General features: G+C 45.7%; 1 protein-coding gene across 2 annotated transcripts in view; it reads left to right on the top strand.

Moving 5' to 3' along the window:
* The window catches only part of RFX8 (regulatory factor X8), a 1,087,262-nt gene that overhangs the window by 407,362 nt on the left and 657,595 nt on the right, over positions 1–22,305 (top strand). The window lies entirely within an intron of this gene.

Raw genomic sequence — 22,305 nt, 5'->3', positions numbered from 1 at the left:
TCACCTTTGAAGATACGGTATACGCCCAGTCAAGACCGGCGCCTCTACGGGAATCAGGTGAGCGTTACAGAATGCAAAGCCTACCACAAAACTCCCGTCCAGGCGCTATGGAAACCTCGGATACCGACCAGCTAGCCCAGTTACTTGGGGAACTAAGGGCAGAAGTGCATGCAGCCCGTCAGGAAACGAACGCTCTAAGAAGGGAACTGATTATTTCCAAGGAGCGAACAGATGATCTCGCTAGACAATTGCTACAGTCACAAGCCGGACAGACCCCGTTACCCGCATCTGGGGGAAATCTTCCTTCTACATCCTCTATGAATCCAGTGCAGATCAACCTACCTGGGAATGTACCTCTGGATCCGCCCGAACGATTTTCTGGTGACCCAAAGAGGTTTGCAGTATTTATCAATCAGTGCCGGTTGCATTTCTTATGCCGGCCAGCAGCCTTTCCAACTGATCAAGCTAAAGTAGCTTTCGTGCTTTCGTACCTTAGTGGCAATGCGGCAGACTGGTCGATCCCTCTAGTAAATCAAGATGATCCGGTCCTCCATGATTTTCAAGCTTTTCAGCTCAGTATGGAAAAACTGTTCGCAAGACATTCACAGGGGCAGGCCTTGGACAATGAGCTTCTTTCGTTGCGACAAGGTAATCAAGACCTTTTGGCTTATATTGCGTCTTTGAACAGACTGATAGTGGAAACTCACTGGCCTGAGGACAAAAGGATTACGCTGTTTTATAGAGGTCTACGCGGAGAGCTCAAAGATGTGTTAGCCCAAGTAGTGAATCCCCCACAAGATTGGTCGGACTATATAGACTTAGTCGTTCAAATAGATCACAGACTGCAGAACAGGAAGGCCGATCGTTCCAAGTTTGATGCTCGAGTATTTTCCAAACCGCCAACTCCTTCCAAAGGAGTAGACTCCGGGGAACCCATGCAAAAAGGGGGTCTGAAAGATCCTCTAACACAAAAGGAGCGGGAAAGGAGAAAACAGTTGCAATTATGCCTCTATTGCGGAAACTCAGGGCACTTTCTTCGAGACTGTCCGGTGAAGCCTGCCAAGAAGGCAGTAGGAGCTGCAGTTACCAAAGTTACAAACTCTGAGCAGGGAAACGACCTCGCCCGACAAGAATAGAGGTCCTCTTGCCGAGCGTGAAAACCAGTTCCGTGACCTTGCATTTCGTGATACCTATGGTCCTCATTAGCCCTGATAATCCGGATCGATTACATGCAATTGAAGCTTACGTCGACAGCGGTGCCATCGGCAATTATGTGGATCATGAAATGGTTTTGAGGATGAATCTAACTCTTTGTCCCAAGGCTGTAAAGGACGTCATTACTACGGTGGATGGTACGGAGATAGCCTCCGGGCCAGTAACGCATACCACTCAAGAAGTGACGCTAGTAAGTCAAGATGGACACCATGAGAAGATCGTGTTCGATGTGATCAAGGCCCCTCAGTTTCAGATTATTCTAGGAATACCTTGGTTAGAGAAACACAATCCTCTGATCGATTGGCGAGCAAGAACGGTCCAGTTTCCAGAATGTGTCTCTACTTGTCACCCTCCACCTGGTGTTGCACTGGCAGCAATTTCTTCAGAGACTCCCCAGTTACCTCCCGAATACCTAGAATACCAAGATGTTTTCTGGAAGGATCAGGCTAACTCTCTACCTCCTCATAGGTCTTATGGCTGCCAGATCGACCTGATACCTGGATCTACTCCTCCTTGTAGTAGAATTTATGCCCTCACCGAGCCTGAGAACCTTCACCTTCGACAATACCTGGATCAATACCTGGCAAATGGGTTTATTCGTCCTTCCAAGTCCCCTGCTTCTTCAGCTTTGTTCTTCGTTCCAAAAAGGGAAGGAGACCTTAGAACTTGTATAGATTATCGCGCCCTGAACCAGATCACCGTTAAGAATAGATATCCGTTACCTTTGATCCCTGAACTCCTGGACCAAGTCAGAAAAGCATGCATATATACAAAGCTGGATCTTAGAGGAGCTTACCACTTGGTACGAGTAAAAGAGGGCGATGAATGGAAGACGGCCTTCCGCACCAAGTATGGGCTATTTGAATATCAGGTCATGCCCTTCGGACTTTGTAATGCCCCGGCCGCCTTTCAATATTTTATGAACGATGTCCTCAGAGAGCTCATAGATGTGTGTGTTGTTGTTTACATTGACGACATCCTCGTATATTCTTCATCGGAATCTGAACATCGGAAACACGTGAAAATGGTCCTCGAAAGATTGCGTCAACACAAACTTTTCGCTAAGTTGGAAAAATGTGTTTTCAACGTGACTGAAGTTGAATTCTTGGGATTCATATTATCACCTGGCGGAGTGCGTATGGATTCAAAGAAGGTCGATGCAGTTCTCAAATGGCCATCACCATCCTCCGTAAAAGGTGTGCAAAGCATGTTAGGCTTCGCTAACTTTTACCGCAGGTTTATCCCCGAATTCTCTCGAATAGTCCAGCCCATCACTGCCTTGTTAAAGAAAAACAAACGTTTTGAATGGTCTACCGAGGCGGAACAAGCTTTCCAGGATTTGAAGACTAAATTTATCTCTGCACCAATCTTAAAACACCCTCGCCCCGAACTTCCCTACATCGTGGAAACTGATGCTTCAAGCCTTGCCATGGGGGCAGTTCTATCACAAAAGGACCCGGTAACCAATCAGTTGCATCCCGTGGCATTTTGGTCCCGCAAATTCTCGCCTCCTGAAATCAATTACACGATTACTGACAAGGAACTTCTGGCTATCAAGTCTGCCTTTAAGGCTTGGCGGCATTATCTGCTGGGGGCCCGACACACCGTTACTGTGATTACGGATCACCGAAACCTGCAATATTTGAAAACCGCAAAAGCCCAATCCTCTAGACAACTCCGTTGGGCATTATTCTTTGCCGAGTTTGACTTCATAATTACCTATCGACCTGGTACAAAAAACGGTAAAGCTGATGCCCTTTCTCGGATGGGAGTGGAAGAACACTTGATCAACCCTAAACCTGTACCAATCATTCCCGAACAAAGAATTCTGGGTGTACTCGCCACAGAATCCATAGAGGAAGTTAAGGATAAAGCCAGGCAACTTGTAACTCCAGCAGACATACAGAATTGGCATCTGCAGGGAAAGGACTTTGCAGTAAAGGACAACTTATTGTATTTCCAAGAACGATTATACCTACCCAGTACAGATTTACAGAAAAAAGTAATCTCTTGTTATCACGATTCTTTAATGGAAGGACATCCCGGTATAGCCAAGACCTCAGAAAAGATCAAGCGCTACTTCTGGTGGCCGTCTTGGAAAAAAGATATCAGAGACTTTATAATGTCCTGTGGAGTATGCGCCCAAAACAAGAGTCAAAAGGAAAGACCAGCAGGCCTCTTACGCCCTATTGACATCCCACCTCGCCCTTGGCATACGCTTTCTATGGACTTCATCACCGATCTACCTCCATGCTCCGGATACAATACGATTCTAGTAATCGTGGACTTATTCTCCAAGATGGCGCATTTCATTCCGCTCAAAGGCTTGCCAACAGCAGCAACTCTGGCCCGAGAATTTCTCGAAAACATCGTCCGACTGCACGGTTTTCCTTCAGTTCTAATTTCGGATCGAGGTAGTCAATTTATTTCTCATTTTTGGCGAAGTTGCTGTCGGTCGGCTCAAATTGATGTGAGACTATCGACCAGTCACCACCCTCAGACCGACGGACAAACCGAGAGGACCAATCAAACTCTGGAACAGTATTTACGCTGCATGCTGCAACAAACTGAAAAAACTTGGAAAGACATCCTTTGGATAGCCGAATATGCCTACAATAACTCTGTCCATTCGGGAACTGGGAAAACCCCGTTTTTTCTTTTGTACGGCAGTCACCCTCGAACCTCGGAGTTGGATCCCCTCCAAGATCTTGAAACACCAGCAGTAGACTACCTGCATTCTACAATCACCCAAGCCTTTAAGGAAGCTGTTTCTCACCTTCAAAGGGCTAAAGAACAATACAAGAAAGGAGCAGATCAACATCGGAAGGAAGCCCCTCAATATCAAGTAGGGGATCAAGTCTGGTTATCCACCAAATATCTACCTCTAAAAGGGCCACGCACATTCAACCCAAGATACCTTGGTCCCTATTCCATCACTACCATAGTAAACCCAGTAGCGGTCAAGTTGGACTTGCCCCCGCACATGAAGATACATCCGGTCTTCCACGTCTCTCTATTAAAACCCGTGCAACCTCAAACCCGACTAACCAAATCTCCAAAACCTATCCTAGTTGATGGAGAACTCGAGTTTGAAGTCAAAAGCATTCTGGACTCCAAGATCTCCAAATCTAAACTATTCTACCTAATTGACTGGAAAGGCTACGGCCCCCAAGAGAGATCCTGGGAACCTGCTGAATATGTCCACGCTCCTCGCCTAATCAAAAGATTTCACCGAACATTTCCTGACAAGCCAAAACCCCCGGAGAGGCCTTGAGGGGGGGTACTGTCATGATCTCTGCTTCCAAAAGGTCAGGGTTTTCCCAACTCCCTTGGAAGCAGATCCATAACCCAGGTTCCGAGTGCCAACCAGTCCCAATTGGGACCTTTTGGACCCAGTCCTGGCGCCAGTGGCACCAGGCTCATAAATATGCCCAGTCCCAGCGCTGGAAGCGCCGGGCTCATAATGCTTGGGTGGACTTACCTGCAGCAGACCATGCTGCTTACTTGCCTGCCAGTTGAGTCTCTGATCCTCTTCTGTTTGGAACTACTTTTCCTGTTGGGTGGGGCAGGAGCCACTCCCTAGATTCAGAACACTGGAACTCTTCTGGAAAGCAGGAACTCTTTTCTTAGGCGTGGCTGTGGAAGGAGACACCTAAGCACTACAGGAGGCTATTTAAACCACACCCGATGGATGAATCTTGCTTTGCATTATTCTGCATCCTCAGCAGCAGAACGCTCATCGTGTCTTCTGCATCTGATCCTGGGCCTAAGGAAAAAGGCTTACCATTCTGAATCCAGTCTTCAGCAACGCCTATAAAGACAAGAAAGAACAGGTTAGCATTACGGTCTTCAGTGACAGCTCTTCACTTACCTGGTCCATCGGCTGTCACCAACGCCTCGCGCTGCATTCCGGCATCTGAAAGACAAAGGCTTACCTACTCTTCGTGCGCTCCGGAGGTCTTCACACTGCATTCCGGCATCTGAAAGACAAAAGCTTACCAACTCTTTGCACGCTCCGGAGGCCTTCGGCGCTGCATCCCGCATCTGAAAGACAAAACAAGGTGCGTTTAAAGACATTGGGGAACTTTAATACTCACGTGCCATTACTCCTTTCCACATCTAACCCAGTGGGTATTCCGGCACCCTGCAGCCGCCCCGAACTTGTACCTGCAAAATAAAAAGACAGTTAGAGCGCATTGTGAAGCAGGCAACAAGCGCTTACTTACGTGCTTCCAGGCGCTTCTATTCATCACACGGGCTCCATCTTCAACTCACTTCAGCCCGCCATCCGCCATCGCCGGAACCCTGCAAAACAAGAGACATCATTACTAAAGACTTTAAAGACATTAGAATTACTCGAAACTTACCGTTCGTGCAGTAAACGACGGACAGCAGTCCTCTGAAGTCAAGAGGCCTGCTCCCCTTATCCAGTGAAGAAACTGGTTACAGCACCCTGCCTCGAGGCAGATGGAGAGCACGGCGTTCACTTACCTAAGGTGAGAGCGTTAACCTTTGGGGTTCTACAGGAGAAGAGAAAGGGAAGAAGAGAGAGACATTCAATAACCCAGTTCATTAATCCCACATTTTCTATCTGCAGACATCTTACCCTTCGAGCCAGACATACAGTGCACAGAGGTCCAGCCCAAAGAGCCAGCCGTGTGTTACACATCACCTTTGAAGATACGGTATACGCCCAGTCAAGACCGGCGCCTCTACGGGAATCAGGTGAGCGTTACAGCGGCTCCCAAGTGCGATCACAAGCAGGATAACCCTTCCAATCAATTAAGAATTGGAGTACACCCCGACGAATCCGTGAATCACAGATCTCCTGAACCTCAAACTCAGGAACCCCCTGTACCAGAACAGAGGAGGGTCGTGGACCAGAGTGCCTAAAGACATCCTTCACATAGGGCTTCAAAAGGGAGACATGAAATACAGGGTGTATTCTCCAAGTGAGGGGCACCACTAATCGAAAAGCCACTGAAGACAAACGTTTGGCAATCCTGAAAGGCCCATAGAACCGGGGTGCCAACTTAGTGGGTAAATTGCGAACAGGCAGGTTCTTGGAAGACAACCAAACCAGATCGCCCACCTGGAAATCGGGCTCTGTGGTTCGGCCCTTATCAGCCTGCTCCTTCATGCGCTCTCATGTCTCCGTAAGGGTACTCCGGGCCAGGTCATGCTGTTTCTGAATATTGAAGACCAATTGATCCGCAGACGGAACAGTGCTGGGCACCACAGGTGAGAAGGGAACCAGCTTGGGATGTTGTCCGGCTGAACAAAAAAAAGGACTGATGCCGGTGGCAGCATGGGCCGCATTATTATAGGAAACTTCCGCCAGATCCAGGTACCTTAGCCAGTTTGACTGAGTGGCATTGGCATAGCAACGTAAGTATTGCTCCAGGGTTTGATTCGTCCTTTCGGTCTGACCATTGGTGTGCGGGTGATAGCCTGAGCTCAAGGCTCTGTGGATACCTAGATGATTACACAACTGATGCCAGAAAGAAGAAAGAAATTGTGAACCACGATCAGAGATGATCTTCTCTGGGAGTCCATGTAACCGATAAATGTTGTGTAGAAATGCCAAAACCATCTGGGAGGAAGTTGGGATCTTCATGAAAGGAATGAAGTGTGCGTATTTAGTGAAACAATCCACGACCACCATGACACAAGTGTGACCCTCAGAGGGCAGAAGCTCAACAATGAAGTCAGTGGCGATAGTATGCCAAGGGTAGGGTGGTGTTTCAGTAGGCTTAAGTAGCCCCAAAGGCTTTCTTCTGGGCGTCTTCGTCTGAGCACAGATTGGACATTTTTCCACATACGATTTTACTTCTTTGGCCCATCCAGGCCACCAGAATTGTCTGGAGATCAACTCCTGGGTAGCCTTGATACCACGATGACCAGCTACTTGAGAATCGTGAAAACCATGTAGGATGTCCAAGCGAAGGGCAGTCGATGGTATGTATAACGGGTTCAGAAAGAACAAAAAACCGTCGCGTTCGCAGATCTGGGGTTTCTTCAGCAGATTGACACGTTCCGGATCACTCAAGGTTTCTTGAATGATCTTCTGGAGATGCGGAGCTAAGGTCAGTAGAAAGTGTTTGGGAGATATCATAGGCGTGTTCAAACCGACTCCCACTTCTTCCTTTTCCAGGGATCGAGATAAGGCATCAGCCTTCTGGTTCTGGGAGCTAGGAATGCATGTGATATTAAAATCATATTGAGAGAAGAAGAAGGCCCATCGGGCTTGCCGAGCAGTGCGACACTGCAATGATCGTAGGAACTGCAAGTTGCGATGGTCAGTACGAACTTCTACAGGGAAACGACCACCAAGTAAGTGATGCCTCCACTCTTCGAACGCCGTCTTGATGGCCAAAAGTTCTTTTTCAATGACTGCGTAGTTCAGCTCACTGGAGGTGAGTTTCCGTGAGTAATAGGCCACAGGGTGTTCGTCGCCGGACGTAGGATGCTTTTGCAGGAGGACCGCTCCAACAGCGAAGTTGGAGGCATCTGCTTCGATGACATATGGCATCTCATCGTTAGGATGACGCAAAACAGGAGCTGTACTAAACGCTGTCTTTAAGCACTCAAAAGCTGTTGATGCCTCTTGATCCCAAAGGAAAGGTATCTTAACACTGGTCAGACGTGTCAATGGGGCCGTGACCTGTGAAAACTGTGGGATAAAACGCCGATAAAAGTTGGCGAACCCCAAAAACCGCTGAAGGGACTTCAAATCATGTGGTTGTTTCCAGTTCTGAATAGCCTTCACTTTGCCCGAATCCATGTGTATACCTGCATTGCTGATTACGTATCCCAGGAACTCCATGCTATTCCGGTGAAACGAACACTTTTCGGCTTTGGCGTACAAGTGATTACGTGACAATCGCAGAAGTACTTCACGGACATGCGAGACATGTTCCTTCAGATTGTCCGAGAAGATCAGGATGTCGTCCAGGTAAACCCAGACCGAGATGCCAACCAAGTCGCCAAAGTCGTTGTCCATAAACCGTTGGAAGACGGCTGGGGCATTACACAACCCGAAGGGCATTACCCTGTATTCGTAGTGCCCAAAGGGTGTCTTAAATGCCGTCTTCAACTCGTCGCCCTCTTTGATTCTAACCAGGTGGTAGGCTCCCCGGAGATCCAACTTAGTGAAGATATTGGCAGAACGTAAGGACTCCATGATGTTCCGAATCAAAGGTAATGGGTACCTGTCCTTGAGTGTTATGTCATTCAATTGGCGGTAATCGATACAGGGCCGCAGGGTCCCCTCTTTTTTTTTGACAAAGAACAGCGGGAAACTGGCGGAGGATTTGGAAGGTACGATGTAACCCTTCTTAGAACAATCATCCAGATAATCCCGGAGTACTTGTTTTTCAGACTGAGTTAGAGAGTATAAATTCCCATGAGGAATCACAGCACCAGGAATCAGGTCTATGGGACAGTCAAATGTCCTGTGAGGAGGAAGAGGTATTTCTCCCCGCATCGAGCATCCTGCGCACCGCGCATGCGCGGAGAGCGGACGCCCGCGCATGCACAAAGCAGTGCGCACAGGAGACCCGGAAGCGCCCGAGACCCAGGACAGCCCCGGACCCCGAAGCCGAAAGCGGGGATACAACCTCCAGGACGGGGAGCGGCGTAGCGGGTAAGGAGACCCCAGGACAGGCGGCGTGACAGGAGGGTACGATATCCCGGCTGACTACAGAGAGGTCCTTGCAAAGGCCAGGGCGTCCTCAACTCTCAAGTGCTAAGGACATAAGTGGAAGAGGTTCTCTGTCTGGTGCCGTGCACAGAAGATTAGCCCTCTATGGATTACGGCCCCTCAAGTGCTGCCGTATCTACTGTTGCTGGCCAAGGCTGGACTGGCTCACGCCTCCATCTAGATACATCTGGCTGCGATCTCCCGATACACCAGAACGACAGGACGGGCGTCCTTGTGGTCCCATCGCCTGGTGAAGGAATTTATGAAGGGACTGTTCCGATCGTTCCTGCCGGTGAAGGCCCCTGCCCCGGCGTGGGAGCTCAACGTGGTGCTGACCAGGCTCATGGGGGCGCCATTCGAGCCCCTGTATTCGGCACCGTTGAAGTTCCTGTCGTGGAAGACTGCGTTTCTTGTGGCCATCACCTCCGCGCGGCGAGTGGGAGAGATCCAGGCCCTATCCTGCAAGCCTCCATACTTGACTTTTCACGACACGAGGGTGGTGCTGAGGACACACCCCTCTTTTATGCCCAATGTGCCGTCGAACTTCCACCTTAACGAGCCCTTGGTGTTACCTGTTTTCTTCCCGTCGCCTTCGTCACCGGCCGAGAGGACTTTGCCCTCGCTGGATGTGGCTAGAGCGCTGAAGTTCTACGTGGACCGCACAAAGAGTTTTCAGAAGACATCACAGCTATTTGTGAACTTTGGACCTGTGAACCAAGGAAAGGCTCTCTCGAAGGCTTCCATTTCCAGGTGGCTCTCCGGCTGCATCACGCATTGTCATCGGTTCGCAAACCGACCGTTGCCTGGCCGTCCGAGAGCCCGTTCGACCAGAGCTATCGCTGCCACCACGACGTTACTGCGTCGACCGGGATTCCAGGAAGGAGTCCAGGGTCGGCCAAGAAGTGCTGCGCACCCTGTACGCTTAAGGTGAGCCTGGTGAGGAGGTAAGAATTGCTTAATGTTGAGTTTTTGATGTAATGCTTAATGTTGAGCCTTTTCCACCTCCCTTTGGTTGTGCATGTGTGTACTGCTATGTATTCTTATATTCATGAGCATGTGAATCCAGGCCAGACCCCATGCTGGAGAAGGAACAAGTTACTTACCTGTAACTATTGTTCTCCAGCATGGGTCTAGCATGGATTCACATGCGAACCCTCCCTCCTACCCCTCTGCGTCTCTTCACTTGGTCATACTGCCACTTTGCGTGCTACCAAATCTGAAGATGGCTGCCAGAGGCGGGGCTTAGGGAGAGGGCAGTCATTGGCTGGGGGCAGTATGACCCAGAGACCAGTGATTGGTTACTACTGAGAAAGACAGATCAGAAACGAAGCTGATACTGATTTTTTCTTTACCAAGGATTCCCGGCCTGACAACGGGGAATATTCATGAGCATGTGAATCCATGCCAGACCCATGCTGGAGAACAACAGTTACAGGTAAGTAACTTGTTCCTTTTATTGTATTGGCCTCTTATTTTGAGCTCATCAGGAAGAGCTCCCTTTTAGCATCCCTACATTTTCTACCCAACCTGGAACAATTCAATGAGGTTACAAGGTGCACAATCGGCAGTGATAAATGGTCTCACCTGAGAGAGAATCCAATCAAAGAAAGACATTGGTCGGCCTGAGAGACTGGCGTTATTCTAAATGCAATTTCTTTTAGTTTTTAGTGCTGTCTTTACCAGTGGTCGGCTTGCATGAATCTTTGGTTAGTCCAATGAGTCAGTCATTTTCCTCTATGGTATTGTGTGACAACTGCTTTGGTCTAGACTGGTTCTGTAAGGGTCTTCTTGTGAAATGGAAGGGACTATCTCTGGTTGTACATGCCCCCGAATATGTAATCAGCAATGGAGGCTGGAAATATCCTAAGGAAACGACTCTGCTGGTCGCTTGTTGTGTGTATATCATACCTTTCAACAGCCCTAAAATGTGCCTGACGACAGTAGAGTTCCTAACGACAAGTTAGCGCAATGACTTCTGTTCTTTTTGCTCTCAGTGCCTAGCCAAACAACTCTCCTTTCCATCAGAAGTTCATCATGAGATAGCTTCCCTTCTAGGCAATTTGTGTGTAGCCACTTGAAAGAGATGTATTAATTAGACTATGAACATCTTCTTTCTGGTGCTTCAACAATGCAGGTACCCGTGTCGGAATCAGTGTAAATGGAGTGCACTGGGGAGAAAGGTGGAAAACCTTTGTAAAGCATAAGACCAAAGAAGGAGAGTCCATTGGCATATGAGACTACCTTGTGGGCAACTATCATAACTTTGACCCTGCTGGTTTCATTATTGCAGTCTAGTATCCTGCTGTGATTTGGAACTTTCTGCCTCTTAGGGCCCTCCGCCGCCAAAGAGGAAGATGAATGAGGTTACCTCTGTAATCCCAATCCCCCATAGGCTTAATTGAGATACTGATACTGTTATGAAACAGACCAGACAGGCAGGTCAAAAGAGGTAAAACAATATCCAGTTTCAAAAACACATAAAAACGATTTAGTTTAGCTAGCTAAGAAGAAAGTCAGTGTACGTCGCCAGCATTGTGGTTACATTAAATGCAGAAGCAAATGACAAAACACTTGAACATCAAATCTGGACTTAATTCATACCTTGATGCAGTGGCACAGGTCAGATTTTGCAGCGAATAAATGTGATTTGCCGGCTGATTCAATAGGACCACCGCATGCTGGCATGCTGGAGCTACGAGCTCACCCAGTTCCGACCACTGAGACTGCCTCGCTCTTGCCTCTGGTTTACCGTTGTGCCTTAATAATAGTGTGATTACAGCCTCACAGAGAGAAGGAGAAAGGGTACCTGTAGCCAGGGATTCTTTCCGTGCACACGTGCACAGAGAAGATATGGTTCCAGTATTGCATAGCTCTTTTTTTTATATAAACAACTGTCCCCCAGCCGTCGGAGTAACCAGAGAGCAGCGATATTGGCAAAGAGTTTAAGAACTGTATGTTTTTTTCCTTAGATGTCAAAAAGTATTCATGATTAAAGCCTTCGTTGTGGATAATGCACTGGCACTATTTCCAAATGCCATCATTTCAACTCCAGTGAACTCACCCGATATAAATATATGGCCAAAGGTCTATATGGTTCTCCATAGAGTCCAGACATGGCAGGGGTTGAGAAGTAACGCATCCCACTATCCGCCAATGAGCGGAAGTTGTCAAATTCTGCTTAAATACCCAGAGGCAACATGGTAATAGGGTCAAGCTAATATTGTTGATCTAAGGTTTTCAATTTCAACTTTGAGAGCCCTAGCTCCCGATGTATAGTGTTCAATACCCCACATTCAGTGGACATGGCTATGCCTGATATATACACTATGAATGTCTGCCATAGTGTACCAAAAGCGGTAACTGAGCCTACATTCTCACAGCTGAATATGCTCGTAAATATTTCCTTCAAACACCAGATCGTTCAGAGTAGCCGGTTATTACTGAATGCAAGACTAAGTATTATGGGTGAGTGATCAGAGAAGGTGCGAGGGAGTATAATGCAAGATAGTAGTTGCCCAATTAAAGATTGTGATATCAAGCAGTAATCAATTTGAGATGTCATGAACAGATGAATAGTAAGTGTACTCTCTGCCATCAGGATTGAGACTACGCCATGGATCATTCAGTCTTTTTCCTCCATACTTTCTAACAGTACTCAAACCGATTTGGTCTGCTTTCTGGGCGCTATGTTGGTAAAATCTACAGTAGCATTTAGGATTGTGTTTAGAACTCCATCCTAGATTATATGCACATTTTGCGTTTAGCTGCAATTGGAAAGAATATGCAGGTAGAATTCAGGATAATATCTTTATTTGGTCCATACACATTAACAAGTAGTGATTGTTGCTGATCATTTAATACTCCATGCACTATAACAAATCTTCAAATGGATCACAGATGGAAGAAATACCATTAAACCATAATGATTTATGCAAATTGGTGAACAACCCATGGGACTGCAACAAATAATTAGTGTACATTATTCATAGCATGTGTTTTCTGAAACATCCCTATATGCGGTTTGTCGTTCAATGTACAAAATGAGTTTGCAAGATTGTACTTGATTACTCAGGCCTCACACATGCCAACAAATGAATGCTATCAATATGTCACCATGTAAATCCCTATTATTCTCATGGAACACGGCCTGCTAACAGAAAATGCTGGAATCACTGATTGAAACATAAAAGGGTACACATATCAGAGCACAATTACACCAAGTGTATTTTAACAAAAACAATCTCATTCCAGCCATCCCCTCTCCCACCACAATCCCAATCATTGTAGTGTAGACTCAAAATGTTACAACACAGGGTGAAACCTGGTTAACTAAAGCTTAATGAACTCTGCCAACTAGTCAGGGCGCGTTAAGTGAAGTCTGCATGCACCACTCGTTATGGTAAAGGGTATTTTGATGCGGCTAACTCATTCTGTTTGTGGAGGAATTAGACATTGATTATTAGAGTGACTGAATGTTTTAATTCTATCATCAGTTGCTTAACGTCTTGGAGGGTGGCTGAGGAGTTTCTGCTGTAGGTTGGATACAAGCATTTCTCTATTAAAGGTATATTAGCCTCAATAAAGAGCATTGCTTCTTCCTGCACTGTAAAAAATATGTTTTGCCCTCTAGCTGAAAGAAAGTTTTGCCAGGAACAACATAGCGTACTGCACTTTCCTTTCACGCAACAACTTTTTTACACTGAGAAAAGACCTGCCCTCATTTTGCACTATTGTGGAGAAGTCGGGATGGGGTGCAGCACCAGGTTTTGGTCTAAGTACCAGGGATCAGTGTGCACACTTGACTGTAAAATGTGGCAACATTTCAGTGAGTCCCAAAAGCTTTCTGAGTAAATCTTCCACAAACTCCTCCATGCTATCTTATAAAGTATTTTCAGTGACCCCCACAATGCACACATTATTTTAATATTTTATTTTTTGTTATGTGCATTTAAGACAGAATTAGTCTTTTTCGCACAATATAAAAACATCAATATAACAAGCCTTTGACATGGCCCTGTAAAGATTATAAAAAAGAAGAAAAATCAATAGAATACATCAACCATTGCTTCTTGGTACTTATTAATACCAAACAAACATTTACTTCATAATACAATTCATGGTTATACATTTCTTAAAAATAATACATTAGGTTAATAAATCATTCAGTTATCTAAAAAGTTACTTAAAAATATTGTGTTCTTTGTTGACTTTAAGCCTCACATGAAAGGCCGAGGCGGAAATGACATAGGATTCAGCAGAGTAGAGCATGCTCCAAAACAGGTCAGATTCAGAATTAACAAATTTGGCGTAGCCCCTTAAATATAAAGCATACAAGCCCCTACAATTGCTCAGCACATGGCGTGCCGTTTCCACGTGTACGTGACAGAGCGGACAGAAGTGGGCATCTCTAGTTATCCCCATCCAAGCCCCTTTATAAGCTAATACCGGCAATAGGTCAAGGCATATATAAACTATGAATCTAATGAGTGCCGGGAATCGAAGTCACCAGATATTTATGAGCAATATCCCCAAATAAACCCTGTTGGGTATAGGTAATATACTTGCTTGTCTCCGCCAATCTACTGAGGGATAAAATCCGATCAGCTATGCAAGATTTGGCACTAAGTTTACTCAAAAATAAGGGGATATCACTCTTATTATGGCAAAATAAGTTAATATCGTGACAATGTAAGCCCACCATAACCTCCAATTCCCTAAAAATCAAAAGATGGGTATCCCCTACATCGCTGGCAGAGGGGAAGCTACTGACAATAATCAAACAGGGGTCATGCCAAGCAGAACAAAAATCTAATTAATGCATAAGTGTTGCAACAAACTTCAAAGGGCCAATACCCAAGAGTACACAGACAGAAAAATTACAACCCAAAAACAGTATATAAAAAGATTTTTTTGTTAAATTTTATTTTTTATTCACAAATAGATAAAATACCATATTAAATGTGTATTTAACCCCTAATGCATATTGGGTTTGTGTTAAGAATAAAGTACATCATAATGAGGGTGCTAATAACATCCAATAGGGAACCTCAATGAGGATCCGCACCGCGTATCGCAACCCACTCCAAGTTCAGAAGTAATCTCGCTAAATATTTAGAGCTACAAATCACCATAGCTAGAAGGCGATAACGAGTAGGATCCTTCAGAGGTCCCCGTTTGAAGACAGGGACCAAGATCGAATTCCACCAGGATTGTGGCGTATCACAATCCTCGCATATGCATAGATAGTCTTTTTAATAGGGTAGCCTAAAATAGGGGATTCATCTTTAAAAAGGCATTGCAAAGACCATCCGGGCCAATGGCCTGTGAGGATTTAGATTTCTTAATCATACCCTCTATATCAGCCGTCATGTGAGACCAGAAACAAGTATTAACTATAGGGATTCCGATATCCGTACAACTATGCTCACTGGAAGTGTAATAATTTTCTATGAGATAACTGCCCCAGGCAGCCTCAGTGACGCCACAAACTTCATGGGATGCACCATTAGCTGAAAAGGTTCATATCATATGCCAAAACATTTTCGAATCATGCGTAGTTACTCAGGAATGAATTAACTGCCATTTGGCAGAGGTGTAACTTGCTTTAAGCCCCTTCAACCATACCCGAAATTGCTTTTTTTATACTTTTAACTTGTTCTAGGTAATTTAAGGGTTGGTTCGCCATATCGCGCTTAGTATGTCTCAGTGTAGCTTGCATGACTTTTCTTGGCCGCGATAATCGCGTCATATGGGGCTCCAGGTTTGGCTATGATAATGCGTTTAGCAAGTTGCTTAAGCCCCTGGGCCAGTAAAGATCCATTAGATGTCTCAGATCCCATCGACAACTCTTCAGTACAGAATCTATCGGCGGGTCACCAATGGACAGTGCCAGGTTAAAACAAGCAATATTGTGAGTAGGCCAAAGTAGTCTATTACCTGCCAGGTTTTCCTGTGGATTGGCCTTGAGATAGTCAATACATTTTATGTTGATCTTAGTGCACTGCATCTTAAACATTAAATGGTATGGTTGCTCATGTTGACCACCTGTGTACACAACTGGGTCTCAAAGGTTCTAATAGTTTCATTTACAAAGATGAAATCAATTCTGCTATGGCTGATTCCATTGGACCAAGTGAAGTTTGCTGCAGGGGTCCCACCAACAAGGGAGATAGTTCATAGACTGACATAAGTTCACACCATTCCCAGGCACGTTTCTTTGTGCCTAAACGCTGCTGGGCCATGGCTGGGGACGTGGGATCAGCTATACAATCAACATTAAAGTCTACGGTAATGATAATACTCCCTTCCCTTGTCCCAACCAAGCATATAAAAGGTAATATACATTGTCCACGAAGTTAGTCGTTTTTGACTCTCCAGGGGGTCACATAACGTAACCACCAAAGTACCCCCATTACTAGTAAGTAGGACAGGTATGGAAATGGCCAGATAGTTCTCTGCCTCCCTAGTGGCCAGGAAGGGAATCGGGGAGTATATAGATCTCACACCAATGCATAGACAACCTTTCGAGCTGCCCAATAACGTGGGATGGGAAAGCAAAAGAATAAAGAATAACCATCTAAGGAGTAGGGAGAAGTGAGCCATGCTTCCTGAAGACAGAAAATGTGAACGGACAAAAGTTCTTTAAAACCCAGGGGATTGGTCAGAAAAGAGCGGTGGCCCTGTGAGTTCCAAGAAAGTAAGATGAATGGTACCAGATCACTCACTGGTAATCAGGCCGAATTAAACACCCGTGCTCACTCACCACTCAATCTACCTTTATGGTGCGTGAACCCCGTAGCAGTGCCCTTAGCCAGCGCTATGCCGAGGCGTGGGCCATAGAGGCCCCTATATGACCCGCTGTCTACAGAGGCCTGCAATGCTTTGGGGCAAAAGGAGAAAATGTCAAAACCTGCATCATAAAATAAGTTTGCATTTTTACACACAGAGTCCGCGATCAAGGTGGAAACAAATTTCAAAAGTACCCAATTAGTAGCACTATGATAAAGCGGAAGTTCAAGGCTCACTATGTCCTCCAGAGTAAGTCCGTAAACATCAGGAATGAGGTGGAACAACTGAAGTAACCGAGATCGATTTAAAAATGGGCTACCTGCTGATTGTTCAATTTCCACAATCTTGATAAATTTGGACTGAGCCCGTTTCCTAACAGTTTTTAGAGAGAGAGGTTCTCCCTTCCATAGAGATCCATGTCCCAGACTCCACAAGATATTGCCAGACTGTCTTGAGGTGGTGGGGTAAGTTCTGCCCTCAGCCAGCCCCTCCCGGTGGTGGTTGCTCGTGCGGGGGTTCCAGATTAGGGACGATATTAGAATGTCCAATGCACACCCCCTTCCCAATGTGATGATCCAGGCATGGACAAGTCTATTACATGTTTCCTTAACAACTGGAAAAATTGACAGCTTGGGTAGGGCAAGATAAGCTTCCCTCACAAACAGACACATTATGTGCAAGGCCAGTGCAGGCTTCCCTAACGAACCAGTACAACATGGGCAGGGTTAGTGTAAGTCCCATGCAAACAGGTACTCGGCACAGTACGCCAGAGCCAGCATAAGTTTCCCTCACAAATATGCCCAAGGACAGAATTGGCAGAGCAACTGTTTGCATGTGCCTGTGCACACTACTCTCAAACTGGTACGTTTCTGGCGCAAACACAGGATCATTGCAAGCTTCTCTCGCACACTAGTACAGATACCGCATGTGCAAAGCCAGTGCAGGTTTCCCTCCTCCACTAATACAGACGCAGCATGGTCAGAGCCAGGGCACGCTCCCTCAACAGACATATTGCACAGCATAGGCAGTGACGGTGCACGTTTCGCTTGTAAAGAACAGGTATAGCATGAGATCTTCATCCATGCAGCTTGCTAGCTCCTTGCATGTACAGAGCTCCTCTTTTATGTTAACCTCTAACCTAGGGTTATCCATCTCCAGGCCTTGAGAGCCAGAAATATGTTGAAGTTTCAGGATATCCCTCATTAATATTCATGAGATAAATATGCAGACAGTGATTCTAAATTCATGCACATTTTTTTCTCATGCATATTAATGATGGATATCCTGAAAACAGGCCAGGGTTCCGGCCCTCAAAGCCTGGAGCTGGACAACCCAATCTAACCCAATCAGCAACTCTTATAGCGACAATGTGCTGGTTGCTGAGTGGGGCAGGTAAAGTGTCTGCACTGTACAAACCTGCCTGTTTTCTTCACAGTGTCTCGTCAATAGCTGATTACCAGACTTAATTGGTTGTGGGAGGAAGGACGAGGTGAAGACGATGGGGTGCTAATGGAAGCTGTGGTACCATACCATCCGGAAATAAGCAACCAGTGCTGACAGTGGATATACGGAATATGCGTATTGCTTATAGGGCTTATTGCTTATTTCCTGTTGATATGATATCATACAACCAATGCTGACAGTGGATATACAGAATAAGCCACTGATGCAGGTATGTCAGACAGTGAGTGAGGCAATGTGCTTCAGCACTGTATTCAGCTAAACTTTTCCATAGAGTGTTTTCAAACATATATTTGTGCTATGTGATCTAACTATCATCCCTATTTAACAGAGTTTGTAAAAATTGAAGGCAATCAAGATATGGAGACTTGGATATAGAAAGTACAGTATTTTTTTGCAATTGATGGATATAGTTTCCAATGGCCACATTGGTGTTATGTATTTTGTGCGGGTACACAAGTAGGCTAGATGAGTGATCGGTACACTGTATTACTATGACACTCCCCAATAGATATGTTCACAATAAGGGCACACTGTTCCACTAAACCATGGGGCCTAGAAGCGATAATACACTTGGTGAATGGGACACATTGGGGTGAGACCTCAACTGAGGTTTTGAGTAGAACCAAACAAGAAGGTGTTGGGCACGAGTGGCACCACTTGTCAGGAATCTGCGAACATCATTATGAGAATCTAATTAATGTCTTAAAAATCATAACTTTGCAATTTTCTCTTTCTACCCTCTCTCCCTCCCTCCAATTACCCCCTCCTTTTACAACTTGTGGTTAACCTTGTTGATACTTTTTGACAAACATGGTTGTGATTATGTTCTGTTCACATTAGCAATGAATGCACTTGTTTTTGGCAAACCCAAATGGATGATGTTGTTATAACTATAGTTTGCCCTTTGTTACATTTGTTGTCTAACAGATTGTTTCATTGATTTAGTCTATTTGTTTGTAGAAGAGGTTGCTAGCTCGACCAGATAGTAGCCCCACGTACATATCTTAACTTTAAACCTTGCAATCCTCTTTCAATTCTCGACTTTAAAGCTCATCAATCATATAATCTCTGAGTTTCCGGGGATTAACTGGTTCTTATACTTTCTCCATGCCTTTTCCCCAAATCATCTGTTGGGCTGTTTACCCTAAGTTCATTGAGCGCTTAAAATCAATCTCCAGTGTATGCTTAGGTGTATCCGCCTGAAATCACTTTCCTTTTGGGGTTCAACGTAGGCGGGCGGCTCTGTGACCCTGTTGGTGGATTATCATCTAGTTTTTGTTGCTGGTCCGCCTTTTGAGTGGTCCTGCTTCTCCCTTTTATCATTTGATGTTGATGGCCTTCCATGATAACCATGGGCCTCATTCTAAGTTTGCCGGTCTGGAAACAACGGTGCCGGTAAGCCTACCGGCACTTTTGTTTCCGGATCAGCAAACTACGGGTTTGCCTGCTGGGGCCGCTGTGCCCGACAGGTCTGACCCTGCCGGTCACGGCAGGCAAAGCCATCACGGAAGCACTGGCACCGTTAAGAACAGTGCCAGTGCTTCCGTGTTCCCACTCCCATAGAGACTCCCATGGGACTCTATGGGAATGGGAACTTACAATTTGCCGGCGCATGATTTTCCGGGCCGCTGGGGTTGTAATCCCCCGGTCCCCCCGGGAAGTCAGCGGCCGGTAAATATTTACAGGTCCAGCGGCAACCCGCCTGTTTCACCAGCACGATTACCGCCAGATCTGTAATGAGGCCCCATGTCTTCTATTTCCAGTCCGAGGATTTTGGCACCTTTATGTTTATTGAAGATAGTCAACACTTTCTCTCCTATTTTAAATTGTCACCCAAACGGGTAGGTCCATATATATCGAATATCCCTTTTGCTGAGTTCCTCAGTAATGCTCTTCATCATTCTTCTCTTTGTTAAGGTCAGGTGAGTCACGCCTTGGAAGATCTGCACTGAGATATTCCGGAATTCAATATTCCCTGTTTTTCTAGATTCGTTAAAGATATCTTCCTACACTGTGAAATTATGAAGCGTCACCACCACGTCTCTGGGTTCACTTGATTTGGTCACTCTTTTAATGCCAACCCATCGATCTTTATGGTCACTTCTAGTGTGTTTTTCAACAGCCGGCCAAAAAGCTCTTCAATAAATTCTATTGTATTGTCGGCCTCAGCTCCTTACTCTGGGAACTTTATCCTAAGATGTATTCTTTGCAATCAAGTATTTGTGCTTATTTTGAAGTATCACAAAGGTTTCCCCCAGGCCCTTCACTTTGTGGGATATACTTGGTACTTTAGTTACCAGCAACAATATTTCTCATTCCCCTATTGCCTATTTTCTTATTTGTTTTCTGATATGGCAGCTGTCAGTTTGTGTTTCAGTGGAGACATTTCTGATTTGAGGACTTCTGTTGCGTCTTCCTGTAGAGAGCGTATAGTATGTATCAGTATTTCTTTAGTTAATTGCTCTGCACCTGTGGCTTCGGGCTGTGTATCTGTATGTTGGCCATACCATCTTCCTCCCCTCTTGTATTCAGCATGCTGCTTTGAAGGAATGTTATCCGCAATGGAGTCTTCATGTTCTATTTGCCAATGCCATTTCTGATTGTATAGCAGATCTTTCCTACTTTTGTGGTTATTTTCTAGTAACTCCTCTTTGTTGTTTTGCTGGGTTGTTGTTACCTACAATACACCCTTCTCAAAAGGGTCACAAAGCTCCTTTTGTCCACACTTTGCTTTTATGGGGTGGCCTTTTAATATGTGTCTCTTCCTTCGTCTGTTTGTGTACAGGTATCTTCTTGACCCGCCCTACATGTCAGTGCTTTGACCACCTGAATAGCTCACCTGTGAGACTCTCAGATAAGCCTGATGTGACTGTTCCACTGTTAATTGTGTCCAGTGGTCTGGTTTAACACTTATCTGTGGATCTTCAAGAACGCCTCAACTTTTATTCTTTGGGTAGACGCCTGATCCTTTTCCTCACCTCAGCTGTTTTATAAATGGAGGTGTGCGTTCATCCCTTTCCTTCAATTTGCCAGTTCCCCTGCTGTTCCCCCTAGCTTTTTCGCTCCTTCCCTCTTTGTGTGGGGAGTCTGTGTCCCTTTTTCCATTCCGCCGAGTTGTGTTTTTCCTCTCGCCTTTTGCATGTGAATTGACAGTGGCAGTTGTCACCTCCTATGCTATGGGTCGTCGACTACGCCCCACCTCCTCTTTTCAGTGTGGGAAATGGCTGAGAGCAGGGGTTGGGGGCTGGCTCTCTCACCTTACCGCTTTTCTTTCCAGCCCGCTAGCCTGAGAAGTAGGTTATTGCGGTTCTCTACTGTTCGCCATTTCTACGGTCCCCATTTTGAAGTGCTCCATCAGGCTCATCAGTAGAGTCCCCACCGCTTCTGCCCATTCCTGGGTTTCAAAACAGACTCCACGAGTAGGCTACGGTCCAAATCTGTACTTGGACCTCATTTCGGGGAGTCGAGACCCAGAGCTCCACACTCTGCATCCACTCTGTTGGCCATCATGGCCACACCCGGCTTATTTTTGACTTGCTGGATGTATTTGGGTGGACATTTTCCAAAAAGAAAGTTTTTCATGGACCCCTCCAAACTGTAAAGTTTGGGAAATATTTGTTAAAAGATGAAAAAGTTATTAAGACAACAATAAAATGCTGTTTTCGGCCTTATTCCATTCATTTTCCCAAAAAGAAAAAGTGTATCTTTTGAACCCGTAGCGCGAAAACCGCTGGATGAATTTCACCCATATAGGAACTTGGGGACAAAGTGTCACAGCTTTTTCCTTTGCTGGATTGGGGTCACTCTGTTCAGTAGTTTTTCGATATTACTAGGGGAAGCCGAAAATGAAAAGTGTTAAATATGCTATTTGGAGGAGGAAAACCGATGCAATCCCATCAGGCTTCAAGTGGGGGAGTAGAAAAGAGGGCACCATGTGAAGTTGCAGAGTTGGGGATGAGCTGGAGAGCCAGTTACGGATAGAAAATGTTCGACTTATCAGGGAATACTGGTGGATTCTCGTGAGACTACTACGGCAACGTCACAAGATGCGATCAGAAAAGAAACAGTGCCACATGAACTGAAGAGTGATGTGGGTAATGGGAGAGGGTCAGGAAGGGTTAAAGCATTTGAGGAGA

Source organism: Ambystoma mexicanum, chromosome 7p (assembly GCF_040938575.1).
Source record: "Ambystoma mexicanum isolate Mex_15411 chromosome 7p, UKY_AmexF1_1, whole genome shotgun sequence".
NCBI classification, from domain to species: Eukaryota; Metazoa; Chordata; class Amphibia; order Caudata; family Ambystomatidae; genus Ambystoma; species Ambystoma mexicanum.
This window is presented reverse-complemented; position numbering and strand designations above follow the sequence as displayed.